The sequence below is a fragment of the Panthera onca genome, chromosome A2 (genome assembly GCF_046562875.1).
Source record: "Panthera onca isolate mPanOnc1 chromosome A2, mPanOnc1 haplotype 2, whole genome shotgun sequence".
NCBI lineage: Eukaryota > Metazoa > Chordata > Mammalia > Carnivora > Felidae > Panthera > Panthera onca.
The window spans coordinates 1,781,069-1,808,183 of record NC_138340.1 but is presented as its reverse complement, the minus strand read 5'-3'; the positions used below and the strand labels follow the sequence as shown (position 1 = coordinate 1,808,183).

Genomic DNA, 27,115 nt, shown 5'->3' with positions numbered 1-27,115 from the left:
CCCCCCGGGAGTAGGCCCCGCCCCGCGGTGGGAGCGGGCGCTCGCCGGCTAGGCAGCGGGTTCGGCTGCGCGGCGGGGCTGAGGCGGCCGCGGCGGCCGGAGCGCAGGTAAGGGCGCTCGCGACCGCGGGCCGGGCCGGGTTCCGCCGCCCTCGCCTCGGGCCCGGGGGACAGGGTGCGGCCGGGGAGGAGGGCTGGCGGGGGCGGCCAGCCCAGGGAGGGCGCTCCGATTTGGCTGCGGACCGAGTTAGGGGTCGGAGTCAGCTGAGGAAGGGGCTTGGGCCGGGGGTCCGGGCTGGAGTTGGGGGTCGCGGTCAGTGAGGAAGGGGCTGGGGTAGGGGTGCTGGCCAGAGCTGGGGGGTCGTGTTCAGTGAGGAAGGGGCTGGGGGTGGGGGTCCTGGCCAGAGTTGGGGGTCGCGGACCGTGAGGAAGGGGCTGGGATGAGGGTCCTGGCCAGAGTTGGGGGTCGTGTTCAGTGAGGAAGGGGCTGGGGTGGGGGTCCTGGGCAGAGTTGGGGGTCGCGGACCGTGAGGAAGGGGCTGGGGTGGGGGTCCTGGCCAGAGTTGGGGGTCGTGGACAGTGAGGAAGGGGCTGGTTCCGGGGGTCCTGGCCAGAGTTGGGGGTCACGGTCAGTGAGATAGGGGCTGAGGTGGGGGTCCTGGCCAGAGTTGGGGGTCGCGGACCGTGAGGAAGGGGCTGGGGTGGGGGTCCTGGCCAGAGTTGGGGGTCGTGGACAGTGAGGAAGGGGCTGGGTCCGGGGGTCTAGGCCAGAGTTGGGGGTCACGGTCAGTGAGATAGGGGATGGGGTGGGGGTCCTGGCCAGAGTTGAGGGTCACAGTCAGTGAGATAGGGGCTGGGATGGGGGTCCTGGCCAGAGTTGGGGGTCGCAGACCATGAGGAAGGGGCTGGGGTGGGGGTCCTGGCTGGAGTTGGGGAGTCGTGTTCAGTGAGGAAGGGGCTGGGTCCGGGGGTCTAGGCTGGGGTTGGGGGTCGCGGTCAATGAGGAAGGGGCTGGGGCCAGGGCCCCGGCTGGAGTTGGGGGTCAGAGTCAGCAGAGGAGGGTCTGGGGCTGTAATTAGGGTCTGGGCTTGGATTGGGTTGGAGGTCCTCTGAGGAGGGGGGTGGGGGTGGAGTTGGGGGCTGGGCCAGCAGGGGAAGGGGATCAGGGCTAGAGGTGGAGGTTATCTGAACCGGGGCTGGGAGTGGAGTTGCGGACCGGGGGAGGGGTGATTGAGGAGTCCCTGGTGAGGGTGGGCTCAGAAAGGGGGCACCGGGAGGGGAGGGCTGAGGCATGAGGGTAAGTAGGAGTCCCAGGGCCGTGGGGACCCATGCTGGAGGCATAGAGGGCTGGGAAGCCTGTGCAGGTGTTTGGGGGGGGGGTGTGACTAGTCAGGAGGAAATGGGGGGTCTTGGTCAGTTACTAGTATCGTGGAGGCCACTCGCCCCCTACTTTTGGGAGGCTGACCATTTGGTGTAGAAGGTGGGGAGGCAGAGACCCTGTGGCAGCAGTGAGCAGGAGGAGACATGGGCCCAGCATACTTTGGGGGGGCTGCTCCTAGGACGTAGGGTGTAAGGAGAATGAACGTCCTGGAAGCAGAAAGGCTCGTGTCGGGGACTGAATATTTCAGGAATTTTTGGGCTCAGGAGTCGAGGAACCCAGGTGGGAGTTTTGGGGACGATGGTATTGACGGGTGTGGGGATGTGGGTGGCACTTTGTTTTTCCTGGGGGGCGGGGGTTGCTAGGGGCTGCAGGGTGGGTGGGAGAAGGCAGGCGTGAGGACGCGCGGCTCGGAGGCTCCCGTGGCTGCTAGGGGTCCAGGATGCAGTTCAGAAACGTGTCCCGTCGGATGCTGAGGTCTTGCAGAAATGCGGAGTGGAGCGGGCTCGGGAAGGCCGGCCTGCGGTCCCCCCCTCAGCTCCAGCTGCTCCGGGAGTCTGGCTTGCTTGTCCGTGAAATGGGTGTAAGAAAGCAGCGGGAGGCACCTCACAGGGCTGCTGGGGGATCAGAAGAGGGAAGGTGCCACCCAGCACGCTCCTGGCACGTGGCGAGGGGACGTGAGACATCGATAATAATGTTCTAAATTAAGGCTTTTTTGGGAGGGGGGGAAGGTGGGTGGATAGAATTACTGGGTTGTCACAGAGGGTGGGGGAGGGAAGGAATCAGCTGGAGCTTGACTCTAGTCCTTCAGCCTTGGGGTGCAGTTGACAGTCACCCCTGGAGCTCTAAGACAGAATTTCCGGAGGGGAAAGAAAGGTCCGTGTCGTTAAAAGTGAGGAAAAAACGAAAAAGGAAGAAGGTTCTGACACCAGGAGATTCAGAAGGTTTGTCCAGAAACAGACACATCCACTTAAGAGAAGGCTGCACGGGTCATTCTGATTTAGGGGTCCCCCCCCACCAGGAGCCATTCCAACGTGTACCCCAGGGGTCGCAATTATATGCTCTTTCAATACGTGAGCTCTGCTTCTGGAGCTCACGTGATGGACCCGGGTCTCTCCACTCGGCATCGCCGACACTGGGGCAGGGGCACTCTCTGGGGGTGTCCTGGGTGCTGTGGGGACTGAGCAGCGCCCCTGGTCCCCACCTGCTCCGTTCCAGGAGCGCCCCAAGTCGTGACAACCACGGACATCCCCAGACGTCCCACTGCCCCCTGGGCACAGAATCACCCCAGCTGGAGACCCAAGTTAGTTTCCCTTTTAAAGCCCACACGTCGTCACCTTTGATCCTTAGGAAGTGCAGCCGTTCAGATTTGGGGTCGCCTTTAGATCACCTAGTGCTCTCGTTTTGAGTGGAAAACTGCACTTAGAGGCTTTTAGAAATGCTGGCTTCTTTCTCAGTGCGTCTTTTGTGTGACTTTCCAACCCTTGCTACCGTGATCTTATACACGGGACGCATGGATACGTCGCAGGCATTGAGAGGCACCGGCGTGTTCGAGTCGTTTCCCCCGTTTTTAACCTAGCGCGTGAGGCTTCCAGAGATGCCACAGTTGTTTGGGCAATTCCTGGTCTTATTTAGAAAATACCCGTGACCGATGCCATTGTTTGCTGTTTTTGTTCCGTGCTTCGTGAAGCCTGGGCCCTATGGTTTGAAGGGAGGGACAGCTGAATACGAATTACCCTAACACACAGACCCAGCTCCGTGTTTAGAGTGGAGGCGTTATTTTTGTACAGCACGTAGCAGAGTAAAAAGCTGCTTCTTCCGTTCAAGGTGTTGTTACGAATTTTCTCATTTGCATCTGGAAACCGATAATAGTCTTTAAAAAAGGCATTTTACTAGGTCCTTCCTATTCTTGAAGCTCTTTGTAGTTTCTTACAAAAGGGCTGTTGTGTGTGGCCTCCGTGACTTTGGAACTTTCTGGAGCTCTTTAGAGGGGACGGTTACCAGGATAGTTGTGGGATTGCCGGGCGTTGAGTTACAACTGCCTTCCTTTGTGCCCCACGGTGGCAGCCAGTGGGTGACTGCCCAAGCTGAGTCTTTGTCCTGGGAGGGCTTGTCTCCCGTGCCACGCACGCCAGAGTCCCATGGCCCCTGCCATCCAGGGGGCCTCCCTCAGGTTCCCACTGGTCTTTTGGCCAGTTCTGGACCTCGCTTCCCACGGCTTCTGTCTTGTGCTACCCTTCGGCGTGGCCTCTCTCTCTACAGGCTCTGGAGAAAATTCACGGTGTGTGTCACCCTCCACACCTTAGACACCAGGTACAAGAGCCGAAAAGGTGGAGTCACTTGTCCCGGAGGGTCCCTTCCGTCCTCCTCCTGGTCCTCCCTGCCAGCTGGAGTGCAGGGGGGACTTGGGCAGCTCTGAGACTCTTCCAGAAACGGCTATTAGTTTTCCCTGGGAACTTGGCAAAGTAGAAGATCTTACTGCTTTTCACTTTTTAAATTGAGGTACAATTTCCATGTCGTAAAACTCAGCCAGTTGAAGCATAGAGGTCAGTTTTCTGGGAAGTTTATGGAGCTGTGCAACCTTCCCCGTAAACCTTTAGAACCTTCCATCACCCCAGTAAGATCCCTATAAACGTTAACCATCACTCCCTGTTCCCCCCTCCCCAGCCCCCAGCCCCAACAAGCCCCCCTTCCTGTCCCCGGATGAGCCCGGTCTGGACGTTTCACACACGCGGACCCACACCCCGCGTGGCCTCTCGTGTCTGGTTCCCTCCCTGAGCGTCGTGTGTTCGGGGTCCGTCCGCGGGGCGGCGGGGGCGGGCGCCTCGCTCCTGTTCATGGGTGAGTAATATTCCACCCTGTGGCCAGACCATCCTTGTCTATCCGTTCGCCTGGCAGTGGACTTCTGGGTTGCCCCCACGTTTTGGTACCGAACCATCAAGCTGCTATTTAAGTGGCTTTTTCCTGGCGCTTGGTGGCCTGTTCAGTTGAAGCTTGGGGGTGGCCCGGGTGTCAGCCATCCGCATTCTGCCTCTCTCTTTTCCGCCTGAGTGAAATGCTTCGCCGTCTCTGGTTCCACGCATGCTAGCTGGTGGGCTGGCCTCACGGCCCACTCAGCGGGTGGCTCCGCACGGCCAGAACCCGCTCTGTAAAGGCATAGATGTACCGTCAGTTCCCGGCCACCTCAACCAGCTCATCCCCCACTTGACAAGATCGAAATGCCTCGTGCAGCCTTGGTGGCACCACAGGAGCTGGCCCCGCCTCACCTTTGCAGAGTGACCTTCACTTTGACTGTAGGAACCCGCCCCTCCTGGTCCTCCCTGCCACCCGCCCAGCACTCCCCCTTTCCTGGATGGTGCGGTTTGCTGTCTCCTTTGTCTGAAGCCTGCCTTCCTTCCTTCCTTCCTCTCCCCAACAAAGGCTGCTTGTGTGCCTATTTTAAGCATCAGAACGGGTGCCAGGCTCCGGGAGTACCACGTGAATGAGACGCTTGTGTGCATGCGTGGGGAGGCGTGGAGACAGGGGACCCAGGGCCGCTCTGTCCCTGGCCTGCTGTCTGAGTGGGGGTCCCGGGGGGTGGTGGAGACAGGCCCAGGCCTGTGCATCCCAGTAACTCCATAAGTGCTGTGAGAAAGGAAGCCTTCTGGGGGCGGGGGGGGGGGGGTCCTGCGTGAAGGACAGGCCAGAGACAAGCTTCACACTGGCCAGTTTGCCAGGTGGGGGGTGCAGCCCACCTTGTGCAAGCCCCGAGGCAGGGCTGAATCCTTCCACGTCATTTCCCTCAGGGTCTCCCCTTTGGCACTGCTGACATTTGGGTCAGGTTGTTCTCCATAGGACGTCCTCCAGCATCCCTGACCCCACCCCCTCGAGGCCAGGAGCACCCCCATCACGATCACCGCAGATGTCCGCAGACATCACCCAGTGTCCCCAGGGGAAATCCCCGCTGGTTGGGACCCATTGGGCTGAGCGATGATTTTATGAATCTGTGATCAGGTTAAAGTAAAAAGGCACATTGGGGCTTTTTTTTTTTTAAAAAATAGACTTTATTTTTTAGAGCAGTTTTAGGTCCACAACCAATTTGAGCGGAAGGATTTTCTGTGTCCCCCTTGGCCCCCACCCCCCAGCAGGCTCCCATACTATCAAAGTTCCCCGTGAGATGGGGCATTTGTTACAGGTGCTGAGCCTACAGCCGTGTCCATAGGCTCACTGTTGGTGGTGTAGTGTAGGTTTGGGCTGATTCATAAAGACACGTATCCGCCATTCGGGTCCCACACGGAGTGGTTTCACTGCCCTAAAACATCCCCTGTGCCCCACCGATTCATCCCCCGCCCCCCCGCCGCCACACACACACTATTTTGCTTTTATGGGCAAAGGGATAAGAATAGCACAGTAACCTTGAGTACCTTTTGGGAAAGATGTAGCCCTGTAGCCTATGGAGTCTTCTGCGAATTATTCTTCTATACTCTCTACTCCAAGAAACTGTTCCGTTGAATAGAAACAGGATTCTAGAGGGTCATCCGGGTGGCTCAGTTGGTTGAGCATCCAGCTTCAGCCCTGGTCATGATCTCACGGTTCGTGAGTTCAAGCCCCATGTCGGGCTCTGTGCCGACAGCTCGGAGCCCGGAGCCTGCTTCCGATTCTGTGTCTCCCTCTCTCTGCCCCTCCCCTACTCGCACTCTGTCTCTCCCTCAAAAAATAAATCAACATTAAAAAAAAAAAACTTTGTGAAACGGTATAAACTGAAACAAACAAACAGGATTCTAGAAACATGATCCCACCCTGTGTTGGTAATTGGAACCATTCGGCCAGCCACGTTCAAAAAGGCCAAATAGGTGAAAATAATCTTAATGATATGTTTTATGTAACTCGCGGTATGCAAAATACTAACATTTCAACATGTAATCAACATAAAGAAGGTATGATCAAGCTGCTTTCACTCTCTTGTATCAAGTTTTCAAAATCTGGTATGGATTCTGCACTTGCAGATTTGTGACTCTCAGGATCAGCCACATTTCAGGTGCTCGGTACCACATGCGAGATGTCACAGGTGTAGGACGGGAACAGGGGAAATTTTAGGAGAAAATGAGACCTCTCCAGGCACATGAATGTAGCTTAGCGTTTGGACACGTTGTGGGTCGTTGTTAGAGCTATTGAAGTATCTGCTGATTGAAAATGAGGATCGAGGGTCTCAGAAAATCAGTTCTGGAAGGACCCCCTAGACTGTCCAGTCCAGGGGATGGCAAGCCGTGCCCCTCGGGCCAAATCCAGCTCACTGTCTGTTGTTGTTGTTTTAACATTCATTTATTGTTGAGAGAAAGGGACAGAGCACAAGCAGGGGAGGCACACAGAGAGAGACCCAGAATCCGAAGCAGGCTCCAGGCTCTGAGATGTCAGCACAGATCCCGACATGGGGCTCAAACCCTCGAACCGTGAGATCGTGACCTGAACCGAAGTCGGACGCTTAACCGACTGAGCCACCCAGGCGCCCCTCATCATCTGTTTTTTTATGTGGCCCTTAGGCTGAGAATGGTTTTTACATTTGAAGTGGTTACAAAAATCAAGACAAACATAATTTGTCCTGATGTATGAAAGCTGTATAGAATTCAAGTTCCAGTGTCCATCAATAAAGTTTTATTGTCACAGAGACGTACACATTCGTTGACAAGTTGCCTGCGGTGGCTTTCAGGCTACAACATATGAGACCACGTGATACCGATTCTCTGGCCCCTACAGAAGAGGTTTGCCAGCCCTGCCAGACTAACCTGTGTGATTTACAGACGAGGAATCGGCCGGGTCTCCTGGGCTCACGGCAGTGCTGGGACTTGAACTTGGGGGTTTCATAGTCCAGCTTTATCCTTTCGATTTAGCCCTGCCCTTGGGAGAGCAAGTGACGCTCGACTTCAGAGAGCTGCCTCTGCCGCTGTCCTTGGGCTCTTGTACCCCCGCAGCCTCCTGGCTGAGCAGAGGTTAATGATCTGGGGACAAATGCACAGGGTGATTTTTTTTTTCCCCCCTCGCATGGTGCCCGTACTGAGGGAGGCTGATCATTTAATTTCTTTAGGGTCACGACACACAACAGCCGATTTTAGAGATAATGGGATCTTAGATTTGATGAACTATGACATCTGATAGCTCCAAATAGATCCCATTTGAAAATGCCAGTGACATTCATTATCATGTTACTTAAAGACGCCCGAGTGTAACACTGCATATAAATGTCTCCTGCTCGTGGCTTTTAGTGATAAATCGAGAAAGCCTATCAGGTAAACAAAAGTAAAAAGGGCAACACAGTGGTCTTCCAAATGCACATTCAGACGGACTGTTTTGATGTCAGGCGATGGGTGTCATTTAGAACGATGTCCAGGAGTGACAGTTTGCCCCGAGCCCCCGTTTGAAAACCCAGTGGGTCACGGTGAATTTCACCGCCTGCAGCCAAGGACGATTCTGTGTTTGACACCCACTCGACTTAGAAATGCTTTTCTCTTTAGGTTGAGCACAGACAAGCCGTGAATTCTTCAGGGAGGCTGAGTTTTAAAATATTTGAGGCCAGGGTGAGAAGTGGAAGGTTTGTTTTGGTTTGCTTTCGTCTGTCTTTTGGCCAACCGCTGCTTTGGGAATGTACGGTTATTTCATTTGGCAACGAGAGGTGATGGGAGGAAATGGGGCGGGGGGCTTTGTGGGCAGGCCGGGCATTCCTTATTGTTTGAGAAACGGGTCGGCGCCTGTCTTTCTTCTCTCTCCCTCTGCGTCTGTGTGGCACTGAAGGGTTCCAGGAGGCTCTCAGCTCTGTGTAAAGAAAACGAAGGGATGTCCACTCTGTTCACAAGCTTCAGACACCTGTATTGGGGCTCAGAAGGACGGGGGGACCAGGGTTACAGAATCTCAGTCCCAGCCTTGCCTCTCGATCCTAAATTGACCAGGTCCCTGCCCCTCTCTGCTCCCCTTCCCCTGGCTGAGAAGTGGGGCACGGGGATCGGGGAAGTCTCTGAGGGAGCCTCTGAAAAAGATCGTGCCCTGAGTTCTGAGACCTGTTTTTTTTGTTTTTTTTTTTTTCTTTGATAGAATGTCAACTTTGGGCTAGTTTTTGGTGTATAGACAAGTCACGAAGGCAGTGCAGGGCACCCCCGTGCTAGCTAACATCCGCACCTCCCCTACCTAGTGCCTGCCACCCTTGGAGGTGAATGTGTCTGTGTTGCTGCTCTTCAAGGCCTGTGCTTCGCGTGCACGTCACTACGTTTCCTCTAATGTCCTTTCCTGTCCCAGGACCCCATCCAGGGCCTCACATGACACTGGGCCCCTCTGGGCTGTGACAGCCTCTCTGACACCCCTTGTCTTTTATGCCTGGACGGTCTTGAGGACACCTGGTTAGGGATTTTTTTTTTTTATGTTTATTTATTTTTGAGAGCGAGAGAGACAGAGCACAAGCAGGGGTGGGGCAGAGAGAGAGGGAGACACGGAATCGGAAGCAGGCTCCAGGCTCTGAGCTGTCAGCAGAGCCCTACGCAGCGCTTGAACCCTCGAAGCACGAGACCGTGACCTGAGCCGAAGTCTGGCGCTCAACGGACTGAGCCACCCAGGCGCCCCATGGTTAGGGATTTTTTCACCACGACCCCCAACCTGGGTTTGTCTCATGTTTCCTTGTGATCAGACCAGGGGTTACGGGTTTGGGGGTAGAACACACAGTGGTGAGGTGCCCTTCTTGTCACATCCCACCAGGGGTCTCTGCCACCCACATGACATCACTGACGGTGTTGACCTTGGCCACCTGTCACAAGCAGTGTTTGCCTACCCACCGGGTGCTCAGAGCCCTGGATTAGTCTCTTCTCACCCTCCCTTCCTTCTGCAGAGAGGAGCCCGGGGCGGGGACACCTGCCTTTGCTCTCCCTGCTGGGTTCCCCATCCCCTGTCCTGCCAGCTTTGTGGTCTGTCTTCGCAGCCTGCGACGTTCACTTTCTCCCGGTTCCACCACCCCCGCACTGGAGATAGTCTGGGGAGTTGGAAAATCACCATCTTCCACGTTGTGGCCGCAGAGACTGCAGGGTGTTGGGGAGAACCGTCCCCCTTCCGACCTGAGACGCACGGGTCCCACCCGTCCCAACCCCCTGTGTTGGTGAGGAGCGTGGATGGGTCCCAGTGCTGGTGACAGAGTGTCCATCCCAGCCCTGCGTAGATGCCACGTGTTACCAAAAGTAGGGGGAGCTTTCGGTTGGGGGGCAGAGTTGGGACACTCGCGGCCAAGGCCCGGAACCGTCTGCCGGCGCCCACGTTCCTACCCTCCCCACCCTACCACCTGCCTCCCAAAGGGACACGGTGGGTCTCCGTCCACCTGTGAATGCAGCGCCCAGGGAAGCGAAAGATTGCTGGAAAGCAGGCTGGTTTTTTTTTTTTTTTTTAATTTCTTAATGTTTATTTATTTTTGAGACAGAGAGAGACAGAGCATGAGCAGGGGAGGGTCAGAGAGAGAGGGAGACACCGAATCTGAAACAGGCTCCGGGCTGTCAGCACAGAGCCCGACATGGGGCTCGAACTCACAGACCGTGAGATCACGACCGGAGCTGAAGTCAGACGCTCAACCGACTGAGCCACCCAGGCGCCCCAAAGCAGGCTGTTTTGTAGGGAGGTGTTTGTGGGTCCTTTGGAGGCAGAGCTGGGCAGCAGTGGGGGCCCCCCGAGGGAAGGGCGGGATTCCCTCCAGCCGCCTGTCCCGCCGCCTGCAGCGCTGCGTGGTCTGGCCGCACTGAGGCCTCTTCCTCTGTGGCCTCACGATGCTCAGCCAACCAGCCGCGGGATGATGCCAGGTGCTGGGTGTACGGCCATCCCCTGCCATGCTCCCTGCCTCCGGGGGGGAGGGGACCTGTCAGCTGTGGCTGTCACCATGGATGGGAGCATCTGTCACACATCACACATCGTCCCCGTTTACGTGTCTGTCTCTGCTCAGTGCAGCACCGGCGTCCCACCCCGTTCCCTGGGCCCACTTCGGTTTGGGCACCCGTAACATCCGGCTCGCCATTGGGACCACTTCCAAGCACACGGCTCAGCGACATCAAGCACAGGCACACTGTCGTGCAGCCACCCCTGCCGTCCATCTCCAGAACTTTCCATCTCCCCAGACTGAGACTCTGTCCCCATAAAGCACTGACTCCCCACTCCTCCCCCAGCCCCCACGAGCCCCCTTCCCATCCCAGCCTGTTCTAGACGTTTCACATGCGTGGGATCACACACACCATGTGACTTCTCGCGTCCGATTCCCTCCCTGAGCGTTTTGTGCTTGGGGTCGGGCCACGTTTGTATTTTATGGCCGAATAACATTCCGTTCTGTGACCACATTGTCTTTACCCCTGCATCCACTATGGGCACGTGGGCTGCTTTCGCTCTTTGCTGTTGTGACTTGTGATGCTGTGAACGTGTGTGTGCAGACGTTTGTGCAGACAGATGCTTTCAGTCCGGGGTGGATGGCCAGGGGGTGGCATCGTGGGGCCCATCCCCTGTTATTAAACTTATTGACTTCGTGCTTCTGTGCCTGGCGGGACTTTTGCCCATTTGCTGCTTCTTTCACAGCTCAGCCCTGGGGGCTCTGGGAGGATGCGAGTGCCTCTGCTCTGGCTGATCCCGTTTGTTCGTTCTTTCGTTCGCTCGCTTGCTCGTGGGCTCCATCCTGGTCCGTGGCAGGACCCTGCGCCAGCCTGCCCCAGGCGGCTTTCTCAGCACGGTTGATTTTTTTTCTCCCTCCCGCCCCTGGGGTCTCGCTCCTGTCTCCCTGGCCTGGAATGCCCTCTGCACTGGGTCCTCCGCCTGCTCCCTGCCAGCCCGCCCCTCCCGGAGCCACGTCTTCCCCTGGCCCTGCTCTCCACCCGCCCCTGCGTCCGCTGTTCTCCCACCACCAGCGCTCTGGGCCTGCCGGACTCCCGGCCACTCTGTCTGCAGTCGATAGGGGGCCTGGCCCAGTTTTCTTTAGACTGAGCTTTAGTTTTCCTTGGTTTGTCTGTCTCACCCTCTCCGTCCCCGTCCTCCTGCTCCCGGTCAAGGTGACTTCCTGGCCACCCTTGTCTCCCATTTAACACCGTGTGTGGTGGCTTCTACCCAACTCCCTGAGATGCCCTTCTGAGGGCCAATCTTCAGAGGAGTCACCTGAGGTTCAGAATGAGTGCTTAGCCAGGAAGGACCCCAGCCCCCGGGCTCCCTCACTTCGTAGCTCTTCCTTGAGAATGTTCCTGATTGTATCGACTGCCTTTTGCCCAGGATTTGTATGTCTCAGGGTTGGACCAGCCACACTTCCTTCCAGCCATGGAATTGTGTATGTGAAGCCGGCTCTGGGGCACCTGTTTCCTAGTATTAAAACATTTTGGTGTCAGAGCACCTGGGTGGCTCAGTCGGTTGAGCGACAAACTCGGGTCTTGATCTCAGGGTCGTGAGTTCAAGCCCCACATTGGGCTCTACACTGGGTGTGGCACCTGCTTAAGATTCTCTCTCCCTCTGCCCCTCTCCCCTGCTCGTATTCAACCCCCGACTCCTCTCTCCCTGTCTCTCTCTCTCTCTTTCTCTCTCTCTCAAAAAAAAAGTTACCCATGGAGTTTCCATCTGACCAAATGATTCCACTCCTGGGTATCCATCCCGAAGAAACTAGAGCATACGTCCACACTAAAACCTGCACACACATATTCACAGTAGTGAGGTTCACGACAGCTGAAAAGTGGAAGCAACTTAATGCCCATCCATGGATGAATGGATACACAACGTGTCCACATCCACAGATGAACGTGTTCACCGCGCACACGCGTGTCCCTCGGCCGCAAGCAGGAGTGAGGTGCCTGCACCCACCGCCCTGAGGACAGACCCTGAACACACGACGCTCAGGGAGGGAACCAGACACGAGAGGCCACACGGGGTGTGAGTCCGCGTGTGTGAAACGTCCAGAACAGGCTCATCTCACTGCTAAGAGGGACGGGGTTTATTTTTGGGGAAATGGAATGTTCCAGAACTAGATAGAGGTGATGATTGCACAACTGTGTAAATATACTAGATGCCTTTGGAATATACACCTGGGTTACAATTGTAAGTTTTATATTATGCGTATTTTACCAACTGCCCCTCCCTACAAAATATCTCTTGGTCTAAGTGGTCATATTTTGACCACTGACGTCCTTAATGGGCCTTGGGGGAACAGCCCTGTTTTCCTCGGAGAGCCCTCCCCTCCCCTGCCTTAGGTCAAGCCCTGTAGGGCTGTGATCACAGGCGTGTTCTCATTTTAAGTAATGTCCTTGTGAGTCCACCACAAGGGCGTGAATTCCTCTGCGTCTGGGTCTGCTAAGCAGTCACACCCTTGAGTTAGGTCTCGCCAGGCCCGGCCCTGACCGGCCACAGGAAGGCAGAAAGGTGCTCCTGGGTCTCTGGGAGAAATCAGTGAGTAAGATGTGGCACTGCTGAAAGTTCTGTCCCCCTTTGAGGAAGAGGGACCCAGGGAGTAAAGTAGGTAGGTGAGATGTTGGGGATTATGGAACTTTCTGGAACCTTCTGGAATGTGGAGGGCGTTGTGGCATGGTGGGGCTGCGGGTTGGAATTCCTGCTCACCCTGGATGACTTTCTCCCTGTGTGATTAGACCTTCCCTGCTTCTGTCTCCTTGTGGGCAAAAAGGAACAGGAATCATCACCCATGATCGTTCTAAGTTATGGGATGGTGTGCGAGCCGGTGACCCGCCTGTAGTGATCGCTGTTCTGTTTGGGCTGTTGTTCTGCTGTGTGCTAACATAGCCTTCTGTCTGTGCCGCCGTCGTCATTCCCCAGCCACCACCACAGGCATGGACCCAACCAAGGGTGGAATTAGGCCCGCCCCTGCCGACACGGTGGCAGGATCGCCCCTATTTGTTTGTAAAGGGATCAAACCCAGAGAAAACGTGTTTGAGATTTGAGGCTGCTCTGGGACATCCAGTTGATGGAGTGACACTTGGGGCTTAGACAGCTGGGCTTAGACGGCTCTGGAGATGCACCGTGGAGTCCGGTCTCCAGGTGATGCTCCCGACCAGCCTCCCTAAGGAAACTCTCGGTGGCCCATATGGAAATGTAATTAAGTGGCCGTTTTCCCCTCTGTGGTGATGACACAGATTTGGCTCTGTAATAAAGATGAAGGAGTCCCTTTAGATCTGAGGGCCAGACCCGGCAGGGTCCCCCACCGCCCACCCCCAGCCCCGCCCTCCTGACATCGGGGCAGGTCACTCTCTGTGGGGGCACAGCAGCCATCCCTGGCCCCACCCCTTCGATGCCAGGAGCTCCCCCATCGTGACAACCACAGATGTCCCCAGACATTGCCTCACGTCCCCCGGGGGCAGAATTGTCCCACTTCTCCCATTGAGAACCATGTGCAAGGAATAACACGGTTTTCGTGTTTGTCTTTTGTGCCCTGTAGGACCCTGGGGAACTGCTTTCCTGGCAGTTCTTTACGCATCGAGACCCACACATGAACCGATTTAGGTCATGGCTGTCCTTCAGAGCTGTCCTCATGAGAGGGGCCATGCAACCTGATCTTTCTGGTCTCGAACCAGCCTGGTTTGGTAAATGATGTTCCCTGCTTTTACCTCTGAGCAACACCCCCTCCTCCTTGCTGGCCTGCATTTCCTGGTCTTTGCAGTTGCAGGTTTTCATTGGATAACACCGAACTTGGCCATAGCACTGTCCCTTCATGTTCCCCGAACCCGGGTGTCTCACGGAAGCCACACCCCCACTTTCTGTGATGGTTCGGGGGTTTAATTAGGCCCCTCTGGGGGCAGAGAGACCCTTCAGTCTCCACTGTGCGTCTGTCCCCAAGAACGTGATGTGTTTTGGTTCATTTACGAACACATCCAACTGTTAGGCTGGTTGGCACGGTTGCAAATATGTTTGAAGAATATAAAGCAGTTTGCAACCCCATAGCATTTCCCATGTGTTAAAACATTACCAATCCCAAGTGTGTAAAAATCTGGATTTTTATCTATTCTAGTCTCAGCCAGAGGGGGAGGCGTTACAGCAGCTCTGTTTTAAGAAAAGTAGTACGAGATATATATATATATAATGTATAGTGTTATTTCCTGAATCAGTTTTTCTTTTTGATGATATACAACAGAACAGCTTTCGAACTCCGTAATGCAGAAAAACCGCCTGACGGAGTAGATGCTGTTGAGCGCAGGAATCTGAATTATGAGCGTCCGCTAGGGAAATCTGTGTTTTCTTCACCACCCCCAGATCTCCCATCAAAGCAGGTGTCCTCCACATTCTCAGTCACCTTGGGAGAATGTGCACCTCGAGCAGTCAATTCGAGTTGTGAGTGCCTTCAAGGGCGGGCTGTGCTGCTCTTGTATACTTCAGCTATACAGGTTTGTAGGTTTCAAATAAATTTCATCTTTCATCTTTTGGGTAGAGACACCTTGTATTTGTCTGCTGATGCTGCATAACAAATCACTACAAACTTAGTGGCTGGAAACCACACGTTTATTGTCTCCCAGTTTCCGGGGGTTGAGGGCAGGGATCTGGGTACAGCGTAGCTAGGTCTTCTGCTCAGCGTTTCTCACGCTGCAATCAAATTGCCAGCCCGGGCTGTAGACTTAACTGGGAAAGAAGACTGTACATCCAAGCCCACTCACGCGGCTGCTGGCATGGTTGAGTTCTTCTTGGCTTTTGCCTGGAGGCCACGCTCAGTTTTTTAGCTGCTGGTTGGTAGGCAACCTGCTTTATCACAGCAGCAAAGGGGGAGGTCTGCTAGCAAGATGGAAGTTACTTTGTCACGTCGGATAATCGTGGAAGTGACGTCCCATCACCTGTGCCATATTCTAGAGGTTAGGAACAAGCACAGGTCCTGCCCACACTCAGGGGCAGGTCCTGACACAAGGCATGAGTACCAGGAGTTGGGGATCACTAGGGAACCATCTCAGAGTGCCTCCCACCCAGCCAGAGGTCACTCAGTGGTGAGTAAGGTCAGTGGTCCAACAGGAAGGGCTCAATTTTGGTTGAATGGGAGATTCATTGCCAAGTCCTAGGACTGTATTTCTCAGGTAGAAGAGTCTTTTCTCCTTCCAAAGGTGATTTCTGAGGATGCATCCAGAGATGTCATGAGATGGCATATTGCTTTGAAATAGTTTCCCAGAGTGGCTATTGGAAGGGGAGAATAAATGACTTAATTCTGTCATGTTGGTTGATTACCCAACTTGTATCACCTTGCTTGGATCACCTGGTTTGTTAGTGGGGAATTAGAGACCAGGCTTTGCATGCTCGGAGGAGGTGAGGACGGGATGAGAGAGAGGGAGGCGTGCTCATGGTGTTTCTAGATCCGGAATCTCTCATGTGTGGCTTGCATCTGGACCGGCTGTTCACCAGCTGTGTGACTTGGCCAAGTCACTTAACCTCTCCAAAGCCTTATCTTATCAGCACAATGGAGATGTTAAGCCTTAGTTTATAAGGTGGTTCTAAGGATTAGGGACCACAGGTAGAAAGTGTGATAAATGTACTGTGGCATCCTAATGGCATCCTAGAACAGAAGAGGGCCATTAGTGGAAAAACCAGTGAAATCTGAATAAACTGGGGTTTGGTTAACAGTAACGTAGCAATGTTGATGTCTTGGTTGTGACAAATGCACCCTGATTATGTGAGTTGTCAACTTTTAAGAGAAGCTAGGTGAGTGATATATAGGAACTGTCTGTATTATCTTACAACTCTCCAGCATATCTAAAAATATTCCAAAGTAAAAACTTTATTGCAGAAACAAAAAACAAAAAACAACAACACCCAAGAAGAGTCTATTTTTCACCTTTAAAGTAGGTGAGGAGTAATAAACAATGATACCAGTGTTGATGAGGGTGTGGACAGAAAGATAGTATAAAATGGAGTAATCTTTTTCAACAATAACTTAGTAGTGTGTTTTTAAAAATCTTAAAAATATTTAATGCTCTCTAATCCCATAATGCCGTCTCTAAGAACGTATACTAAGAAAGTAATTAGAGACAGGCATAAAGATGTTCACTTTAGCATTATTTATAAAGCAGAAATTGGGAACAGTCTACATACTCAATAGTAAGGAAATTGGTACATCACTTATGGTATATTATTAACTCAATGTAAATATATGGGCAGCCATTAGAAAATTGTTTTCAAAGAATACTTAGAAAATGCCAATGATAGAATGTTAAATAAAAATGGCAGAGGGAAAAATACCTAGATTTTTCCCTTTATAATTTAGAAGCTATTTTTGAGGCCAAAAGCTCAGAGCTAAAATCTTCAAGTTTGCTTTTCTAGAAAGCTTGTGGCCAACACCCAGTAAATTATGTGTGGAGGTGTTCTGTACGGTGTCTGCTTTTTGTGGGGGGCACTAGGTTCCTTCTTTGTGTGGGATAGCCTGTTCATTGACTGCATGTGACTGTACCGCTGCCTTCTGGGAAGCAGATTCCTAGAGGTCAGGTCCACATAGAATCCATCTCCATGGAACAGTCTTTAAAGCATGGGTTGGGCTGTGCACTTGAATTGAAATTGATCCTCGTGTTTCCTGTGGGGTAGTCCATAGCTGCTACTTTGTTTGATTTCATATCTTGGATGCCATCTCTTATCCCCAACTGTGACTGACTCATTCTGTCTTACATATTGGTCTCCATTGATGGTTGCCTTTGTTTTTCCCTCTTAATCATGAGTCTTTCTCATGTTTCCTGTTTCTCTGCCTCCTTTCTCTGGGGAGGTAATCTTTAACACATCACTGCTTCAGTGGTCATTTCTTTAAATTATATTTGCCATTCATCTGGGTTTCTCAGTCGAGGCACTGTTGACATTTTGGGCTAGGTAATTAATATAATCATATCCCCAGTTAGTAGAATTAATTTTTGAACTATCAATTATGCTCATGGTAAATAAAATTTCAAATTATATATAAGGACATAAAACAAAGAATTAACCTCCCACCCCTCAGTCCTCCTCACCATTGTAACTGTTAATAGTTCTGGTGGTGTTTTCTTCTAGAATTTTTTTCCCTTTGCATATACAGGTACGTGTACAAATGTATCTTTTCAAGAAAATGTTGTAACTCAGATGGCTTGTGCTAGTTGATGTACTTGTCTGTAGTTCTTGGTACTTACCAATGTCTTGGATCTCCTACAGTGTTAGCACATATAGGTCTGGGTGTATGATAAACTATTACTCCTTCCCTGTCCATCAAGGGCTCACGTCTTTGGCACTATGGACATTGGGGCTGGGTCATCGTTTATGGGCCATCCTGGGTACTGTAGGGATTGAGCAGCATCCCTGGCCACACCCCTTCCATGCCAGGAGTACCTCCAACATCTCCAGACATTGAATGTCTCCACGGGAGATCCACCAGGTCGTAAGGCATCTCTCCCTTTGTGAGCTTTGGCGTTAAACCTCAGTTTGAACTCTTCCATCCCTTTCACTGGCTTTGGGCAGTGTTTTAGGTTTTGTGTAGCTTAAAAACAAGCAAACAAACAAACACAGCTTTTTTCCTCAACTGAGATAGAAAGGGAGTGGTTCCCGATCTTGTAGCCATATTGACATGAGGGTGAAGTCATCAAGATCCTCAGAGCCCCAGCTCAGACAGCAGCTGTGGTCACTGATACCACCTGGGAGTGGTGTCCACTGATGTGGTTTCGAGGCCCTCCTTGGCTGAGAGGCTGCTGGGAGGCCAGGGACCTCTGTGCCCCTCTGCACCGTTGAGGGCTGGGCTCGTGCCCCCCAAGGGGCTCCACCACCTTCTATTTGTGTCATTGCTCTCCTACCTGGGTCCTGGGTGTGCTGGTTCATAGATTAAACCCTGTCCACATGCCTGGGAGCTTGGCCATCCCAGCAGCTTTTTAATTTCTAAAAACATGTTCATGGCTATATATTTATATTTCTCTGATGGTCACTTTTGAGAACAAGCCCACTGAGCCTGGAAGACAAATCGGGCCTTCCACAGCAAAATATAAGGCCGTCGTGAACATCCTGTGGAATGTTACAGCAACGCGCCTGGGTTGCAGTTTGCAAACCAGTCTTTAAAATAAAGTTACCTGGCGTAGTTTTGAATTTGCAGAAAAGTTGCAAAGACAGTGCAGAGAGTTCCCACGTGGCCCACGCCCTGGTATTGGCATCTTACGTTAGCGTGGTGCATTTGTCACAATTATTGATCCAGTATCAATACGTTATGATCAGCTCAAGTCCGTACTTCGTTTGGATTTCCTTATTATTTCCCATTTCCCAGAAAACGTCTCTTTTCTGCCCCAGGACCCCACATGGCATTAGTTGTCACGTCTCCTTAAGGCTTCTCTGGGCTGAGACGGTTTCTCTGACTTTCCTTGTCTTTTATGCCTGGACAGTCGTGCAGAGGACAGGGCAGGAGTCTTACAGAACACCCCCCATCTGGGTTTGTCTGGTGTTTTCTCCCAGTCAGACGAGGGTTGTGGTTTTGGGGTAAGAACACACAGAGGGACACATGCTGTCCACAGGGCTTACCGTTCTTGGTGTTGACCTTGATCTCTGGCTGAACCAAACCCAGTGGTTTTAAACTTTGAATTATTCCCAACATTGAAAAATCTGGAGATTTTATAATAAAAGAGCTCCCAGCTCCTCAGGAAACTTGGGAGAGCTGATGACATCAGGCCACTTCCCGTGCGGTGACAGAGCTGGGCTGGAAGAGGTGCCCCCGTCCAGCGAGCCAGGACCCCCATCGTCACCACCTGCCTGCCCTGGGGCCCACCTCCCTCTTGTGACCCCAGGATGGGCCACTAGAACGTGGCAAGCTCCCCCCGCCCCCGCCACTGTGGCCTTGCACCCTCGTGGAGGAATGTCCTCGTGCACTGCTCGTTCCCAAACACAGTCCCCCAGGAGGTGGCCGTGAGTCAGAAAAGCATGTTGGAATGTAGGGGAGTGAAGGTTACCTGGGCACATATTGTGGTTCATCTGAAGGACACGGCTGGCCACTCCGGCCATGTGGGGCTCAGAGCCACTGGCATCTGGGGCAGAAGGAGGGGTGGCCTTGGGCCTCCCACTCCAGAGTCATCATCGTTGGCCACTCCTGGGTCGTGGGCTTCTGGCCTCCAGCGCTGGGAGACAAGTCCCTGTGGTTTTAAGCCACCTGGTCTGCGGTCACTTGTTACGGCCGCCCTGAGAAGTGTGTAGGGTCGGTGAGGACCAGATCCGGAAGTATGCAAGCTACAGAAAACAAGGACCGACCAGATCGCGTGTTTGGAACTTGTCGGGCGCAGAATGTCTCAAGATGTCGGGGGCGCTGCACTGGAGTTTTGGTTTCGTGGGGCCCCTGAGCTCCCCTGGTTCAGCCTCTGGTGGAGTCGAGTCCAGCATGAACACCCAGCAAGTCCTTTTACAGAGCGAGCAGTTTCCATATTTACCACCGGCCAAAATCTGGGGACATTTTTCGCTGTCATGACTGGAGTGGTCCCGGCTTCGGGTGGGTGGATCCAGGGGTCCTGCTCAGCCCCCAGAGTGTTTAGGACACCCCCTCCCCCAGAGCATGACCCGCCCCCAGTGCTGGGGGCGGAAAACATGGAGCGAGGTGACCTTCAGATTCCAGAACATTCTGTGGGTCCCAGCACCAGGGCCCAGAGCTGTGCCGAGGCAGCTGGAGCCCCCGGAAGATGAGCTGGGCTCGTCCTCACTCAGCACGTTTTACCCTCTCGAGGCTGCAGGGCTGACCCACGGAGTCAGGCAAACACCACAGCTCGGAGCAGAAGCCTCCGCTCCGTCCCACGCGAGAGCAGGGTCGAGGTGACAGCACAGCCCACACACCGGGGCCTCCGAGGCACACGGGCTGGCGTGCTGCCAGCTGCCACTCACCCGACAGTCCCCGCACACCCACAATGACACGCGCTCCCTGGAAGGCGGATGGGGAGGGGCAGATCCCCTTCTGGCGCAGGAGGAGAACACAGGGCGGGCCTCCTTGGCCAGAACCGGGCAGAACCAGGCCAGACGTGCTTCCCCTCCGGGGAGGCTGCCTGTGTTGTCTGTATCTCTTCAACAGCATATTCCCTGGGCACTTAGACTGCGGGGCCTTGGAGTGGTGGTGGAGGGTCTCCCTGTGAGGCGTCAACAGACTTTCTGTAAAGGGCCAGAGGGTGAGTGTTTTCAGCTTTACAGGCCAGAGGCTGCAGTTGCCGGGTTCTGCCTTTGGAGGTGCAGCTGTGCCTTGGATGGTGTATAAGTGAAGGGGCATGGCCGTGTTTGAATAAAACTTTATTTACAAAGCAAGTGGTGGGCCAGATTTGGTCTCGGGTCTCTGATAGGTCAGCGCTGCCTCCTTCCCAGTTCAGAGGCCTCTCCTTGTTAGAAGAGGTGTTCGACACTCATGACTGTCCCCTTCTTCTCTAGCTTGGTGACCTCAGGCTGGTTTCATCTCCTCTCTGAGCCTCCGTTTCCCCATCTGTAGAGCAAGGATAATTATTCTTAGGGGTTGTAACTAGATTGTTAGGTATTGTAGGACAGTAGTTCTCATCTGGGGTGATTTTGCCCCACAGGGGGCACTGGTCATGTGGTTGTCATGACTGGGGATGCTCCTGGGACGGAGGGGGTGGGGCCAGGGGTGCTTCTCAGCCCCCCCCCCCCCCAGTGCCTGGGACGCCCCCAGAGAATGAAGTGGTTCTGAATGTCTGTGGGGCTGGAGGGGAGAGACCCCGGTGTAGATGGAAGTATCTAATAGGGTAACGTGCAAAGACCAGGATCCCATATTAGTTGTTAGTTGTCTTTCTTTCTTTCTTTGGCCCACAGCTTCCCTCTTATTTTCCAGAATTCTCCATCCATAAAACCTTTGCCCTCCTCCGGGCCCGGGCACTGGCTGCAGACTCGGCAGGCCTTGCTTGAGTGCTGCTGGACGCCACGGCCCCCTGAGTGAATGTGCCCTGTCGCCCGGGTGTGCCGGAGATGTCTCAGAGCCTTGCTCCAGCAGGACCCGGGGCCCCGCTCAGCCACCTTCTCCCCTCCTCCCCCCTTCCTGTCAGAAGAGCAAACTTCCCTTGTCGATTAGCATATCCTGTTTTTAGCGTCTTTCTCTTCTAGGTTTTATATAATCGTGTCATTATTAGACGCTGTCACAGGGACTCAGTGCTCCTAGCATCAACGGCTAATTGCCTGTCGTCACTCTTCTCTTCTCTTGTTCAGTAAACTTTCACTTTAGAATAGTTTCAGATCCTCAGAGGAAGTGGGAAGGCAGTACAGAGTTCCCACGCAGCCCACAGCCGGGGCCCCTTTGGCCAACACCTTCCATCAGCGGAGTGCACCTGTCACAGTCAATAGGCCGGTATTCCTATGTCATTATTAACTGCGCTCCATACTTTGGACTTCTCTGCTTTCCCCCTAATCATCTTTTTCTGCCCCAGAACTTCATCCAGGACCCCCACATGACACAGCCCCACTGGGCTGTGGCGGCTTCTCAGACTTTCCGTGTGCAGGAACCCTGTCCCACTGGGCGGTGGCGGGGGGAGGGGGGCGGCGGTCATCAAGGGCATCACCGGTGGCGATTTCATTCACCAGACCTAGACGTTTAGGGCGCCCTTTGCAGCCAAGGTTTGCTAGCCCACCGATGAAGACGAGGCATTTACTAGAAAGTCGGGTGATGGATTTTTTTCAAGGTGACCTTCCGGGCAGCAGCGGAAGTGGCCCCTCTGTGGTTGTGGGTGTTTTGTGTGGCAGGATGGTTGGAGGTAATTTTGCTGGGTGACGGTCAGGGGCAGCGTGGAGCTTTTCCACGTGACCCAGGGTCTAGCTTCAGGATGAGATGGCCATGGTCTCTCTGTGGTGGCGCCTGGATATGATAATTTGTGGCTAAAATAGTGCCATGTTAAAAAAAAAAACAAAAACCTGTTTTTAATGTTTATTTATTTTTGAGAGAGAGAGAGACAGAGTGTGAGGGGGGTAGGGGTAAAGAGAGAGGGAGACACAGAATCCGAAGCAGGCTCCAGGCTCTGAGCCGTCAGCACAGAGCCCAACACGGGGCTCGAACTCACCTTGAGATCATGACCTGAGCCAGAGTTGGATGCTTAACTGAGGGAGCCACCTAGGCGCCCCTAGTGCTGTGTTTTAATAGACTGACTTCTGTTCCGGGGGTCACAAACTACAGCCTGTGGGCTGAATCCAGGCCTCCTGCTTTTGTAAATGAAGGGTTTTTTTTTTATAATGTTTATTTATCTTTGAGACATACACACACACACACACACACACACACACACACACACACACACACAGAGTGTGAGTGGGGGAGGGGCAGAGAGTGAGCGAGACACAGAATCCAAAGCAGTCTCTGAACTGTCAGCACAGAGCCCTGACATGGGGCTCAAACTCTTGAATGGTGAGAGCATGACCTGAGCCGAAGTCGCACACGTTACCGACTGAGCCCCCCAGGTGCCCCTGTAAATAAAGTTTTATTGGCACGTGACCGCAACTATTTGTCTCCCGCAGCCACGTCGAGCGAGTAGTAGTGACAAAGACCACCTGACCCACAAAGCCAAAAATAGTGACCTTCTGGCCCTTCCCGGGAAGAGTTTGCTGGACCCTGGTCTTGTCAACAAAGCAGATCACACAAGTCCTGAGTAATGGAGAAGTTGTGGCGTGTAACTTACTCTGCGATACGTATCATATAATAAGGAAGTTCTTTTTTTTTAACGTTTATTTATTTTGAGAGAGGGAGAGAGAGAACCCCAAGCAGGCTCCGTGCTGTCGTTGTGGAGCCTGATGTGAGGCTCGAACCCATGAACCGTGAGATCACGACCTGAGCCGAAATCAAGAGTCAGATGCTTAACCGACTGAGACGCCCAGGCACCCCTAAAGCAGTTATATACTATTAACAGTGTCGGGCACTGATATAAGCAGCTTATATATGTTCAGCTATTAAATCTGAAAAACACTCACGGGGTAGGTGCTCCCATCATCTCTATGCTACAGATTCAGAAACTGAGGCACAGAAGAGTCCATAAGCCGTGAAGTCAGGACAGACAGTGTTTGGCAATGCTGCCTCTCAGATATAAGGATATATGTCCCCACCACCCCCCTTCCATGGGACTCGGTGTAGTTAGTTTAATTTCGAGTGGAAAAAGAAATCTGTTTTTACACATTTTGTTTTCTTTCTTTTTTTTTTTCTGTTGGAAATTGGTCGTCTCCTAAATCAGTTGCCTGTCCCCCCATATACTACAGTTCCAGGCGGTGTGGGTTTGATGACCGCTGCCTCGCACAGGGAAGCGGCACTGCCCCCTGGGACAAGGGGCAGTGTCTGGGGATGTCTGTGATCCTCATGACTGGGGGGCTCCTGGCATCGATGGGGACGGGGGCCAGGGACGCTGCTCAGCCCCCACGGCGCCCGGGATGCCCTGCAGAGAACCACCCAGCCCAACGTCTGCAGTGCGAGGTTGGTGGGGGGAGACCCTGTGATGATAATTTGGAAAACAGTTGAGTCAGGTCCCTGACCACGTGTGACAGCAGAAGAAACCGCGGCGGTCCTGGTCAGATGGTATGGAGCAGGTGACCCCCCCATCCCCCCCAGTGTGGGCTAAGTGGAGGAGGGTCTGGAGGACCTCCAGAGGCACCGCGGACCTGGGATCAAAGGGCAGCGGCACTCCAGCTGCCTTCTTGTGCTTGGCAACCGGAGGCCTTTAACCCTGGGGTCAAGCGAGCGGTGCCCTCGTGTCCCGTCTGATCAGGGGTGTGATGGCGCCTGATCTGGGCCAGTCCTGGCAGAGCCCTCCACCAGCCGCCTCACCTCCTGTTCCCCATCCCCCCCCCCCATGCCTCCCCACCGGTGCCTTCCCCCAGGCTCCTCTTCCCCCAACTTCATTTGCAATCAGAATCAGTCAGGGTGACATATTTAGATGGTTGCTGTGGTGACGGGGGAAGGCTGGGGTGATTGTGGCAACGAGTGCATGAAGGACAGCGGCTGCATTGCTATCTGGAGCCTCCCTGGAGGCCCGCACTCCTGCTGCCCGCGGCGGGGGGGGCGGGGTGGGGGGCGGGCATCAGTGTGGGGAGCTAGGGGGCTCCAACGCCCCGGTCCCACCCACTCCGTTCCCATAGACGGAGACGCGAACTGTGGCCCAGGCAGGGAAGATCTGCCTGTTGCCGAGTGCTGGGTCCCCGCTGGGGTGGGGGGTGGGGGCCTGGAGAACGTTTGTGGTCATCGCGACTGGGGTGCCCTTGGCATCGCATGGGTGGGGTTGAGGGGTGACGCTCGATGCCCCACAACGCCCAAGATGGCGCCCACAGACAGTCAGGGGCGCTGGGGGTGGAGGGAGAGACCTGCTTCGCAGGGAAGGGGATACAGGCAGGGGCTTCCTTCCGTTTCAGAAAGGAGGCGCTGGCATTTACGCTGTGGTAATTCGCGAAATCCCAAAGGCTTCCTTTTCTCACCCCTGTTGTTCTGCTGAATCTCCTGGGCCCCGTTGGGCTCTTGTGTCTCCCCAGATTATCAGGTCGATAGACACTGGGAAGACAAGAAAACGAAAACTCCAGTGAAACTCCAGTGCGGTTCAGTGCTCACCATTAGAAAAAGGTAACGGCTGCCAGAGGTGTAGGTGGAGACGTCAGGCGAGTCAGTGCTGAGGGCAGGAGTCTCAGGTCTCCGCTGCTGTGTCACAGCGAGCCCCTCCGAGCCCCGTGGGGACCACGGACAGCGAACGGGTAGTGTGCCGCTCGGTGCCGTCTTGCAGAAATCCGCTTATCCCCGGCCACAATATGCTTTCCGTTGACCAAATGGGATCTGGGAGTAATCTGAGGGAGGCGGTTTGGGACTGATTGTATTAGGGCTCTTCTCTGATCCACTCATGGGGCTGCTGTGGTCCCTGGGCTGGGGGCGGGGGTGGGGGGCAGCGGGGAGGATGGCTCTGGTGTAGGTTTTTCCGGGCCTGAGCGGTCAGGAGAGTCTGATCCTTGCCGTATCATATTGTTACATTACTTGCAGAGGCTTCCAGGGGTGGGGGGGAAAGTAGGCAATGCATTTGACCAAGACTGACCCAGCTTCTCTGTGGGTCTGGTTCATAACAGCTCGTTGAAGCAATCACTGGTGAATGTGAGCACTTTGCGATCATCTGGTCTAAGACAGGCTCCCTCTCCCCTCCCCCCTCCCCCTCCCCCTCCCTCCTCCCTCCTCCCTCCTCCCTCCTCCCTCCTCCCTCCTCCCTCCTCCTTTCTAAATTCAGAATTCTCCTAATTTGTCTCTTCAAGATCTTCTCTTAATAGACTGCTTTTTAGAGTAGTGTTAGGTGATGGAAAAATGCAGAAAATAGAGCTCCCACATACCCCCTGCTCCCTCCACATTTCCCCCGTTGTCACCATCTTGCCGTAGTGGGGCACATTTGTTGCAGTCGATGAGCCAATATTAATACGTGACCGTTGACCAAAGTCCTCGTTGACATTCGGGTTCAGTCTTTGCCTCGCCCCTCCCCCGGCCCAGGAGGTCGGTAACAGGGTCCTGCCCGAAACGGGGTTTGCTTCCCAGGAGGACACGGGGCGCTTGGACATGGCAGCAGCTCCCGAGCTAGTGTGTCCCGCTGGGCACAGACTCTCAAGTAGAAGTCGGCCTGTCGTCTCCCCTAACGCCTAGTTTCACGGCCCTGTTTCTGGCAGTTTGGGGTCTCCAGGTGTGGGAGCTAAGGGTCCCCCTGCCCATGTCCCAGCTCACCGTGCGGAGATACTAGGCTGCAGATCTGTGGAGCCCCTCCAGAATTACGAGGGAAGTAGAAACCACCCCACTGGGAAATTAATGGTGGAAGACCCAGCGCGCCTTTGGTTTGTCATCCGCGGGTTTTGTCTTCCTTTATCACGTTGGTAAATAACGCAGCTGCCGGCAGCGGCTGAGAACAGGGGCTCCCTGAGCCCCTGGGCCCGACCCGTAGGCGTGCAGTGGGGTTCCTGCCCGTTCCGTTTCACAGGCGAGGCTCGGGCTGGAACCGGCCCACAGGGAGCAGCTCTGCGGGGGTGGCCTGGTCTCCCCTGGGTCCTCTGGGCTCTGCAGGCTTTCCCGTAGCACCAACCGGGACAGGAAACCCCAGTGGTTACTGACCACATGCCGAGTCCGCGGCCTGCGGTAAACTGCGACCCAGGCACTCCGGGGTCTCCCTTCTCCCAGGACACACGATCCTAGCAATGCTGGCGGGCACGGGGTCTCTCCAGGGGGTAACGACCACGTCCTGCAATTAGCCCAGCGTTCGTACAACCTCGCAGATATCCTAAAAGCCGCTGAATTGGACACTCCAAAAGGGTGGCTTTTAGAGTAGGTGGATCACATCTCAATTTAAAGGAAAAGAAAAGAAAAAAGAAGCACGTGGACAAGATGGGGGTCCCAGGTTGTAAGAACTGTGGCCCAGGATAAATGTAGGTGAGAGTCCTTCCCACGCAGGCGCCCCAGTGGCCGCAGTCACGAATGGTGTCTGTTTCCAGCGTGGTTTACGGCCCCCTCGGCACGTGGCCCTTCCCACCAGCGTTTCCTTTGTTGGTGTCTGTGACTGTGCTTCCCGGCAGTGCCTCCGGTGGGTCTGTGTGGGGTCGGCAGGCCCCGGGGTACCAGGGTCCCACCTCTTCATCCCACTGCTAGTCCTTCAGCATGGCCTGTGGGTCCCCCTGATGGGGAAAGTGAAAGCCCAGCATTTTTGCCTGGGTGAAGGTCACGGGGACAGGCAGGCGCCAGCTGGTGCCACTCACAGCCTGTCTCGTGGGCCGCGGACGAGCTGGTCTGGTTGTCTGCGGGGGTCGCCTCAGTGCTCAAGTTGAGGTCCCAGGGCTGGAGGACAGCCAGCGGCTGGCGTTGAAG

General features: G+C 54.3%; 1 protein-coding gene across 2 annotated transcripts in view; it reads left to right on the top strand.

The window, feature by feature from the left end:
• The window catches only part of GNG7 (G protein subunit gamma 7), a 118,105-nt gene continuing 90,990 nt past the window's right edge, over positions 1–27,115 (top strand). The window contains exon 1 of one of the 2 annotated variants that reach the window (XM_060629798.3): positions 1–107. The gene's annotated coding sequence lies outside the window, so the exon portion shown is untranslated. Of the gene's footprint in view, positions 108–24,837; positions 24,860–27,115 lie in introns of those variants that run through there. The other variant, XM_060629799.3, reaches the window with a different exon arrangement.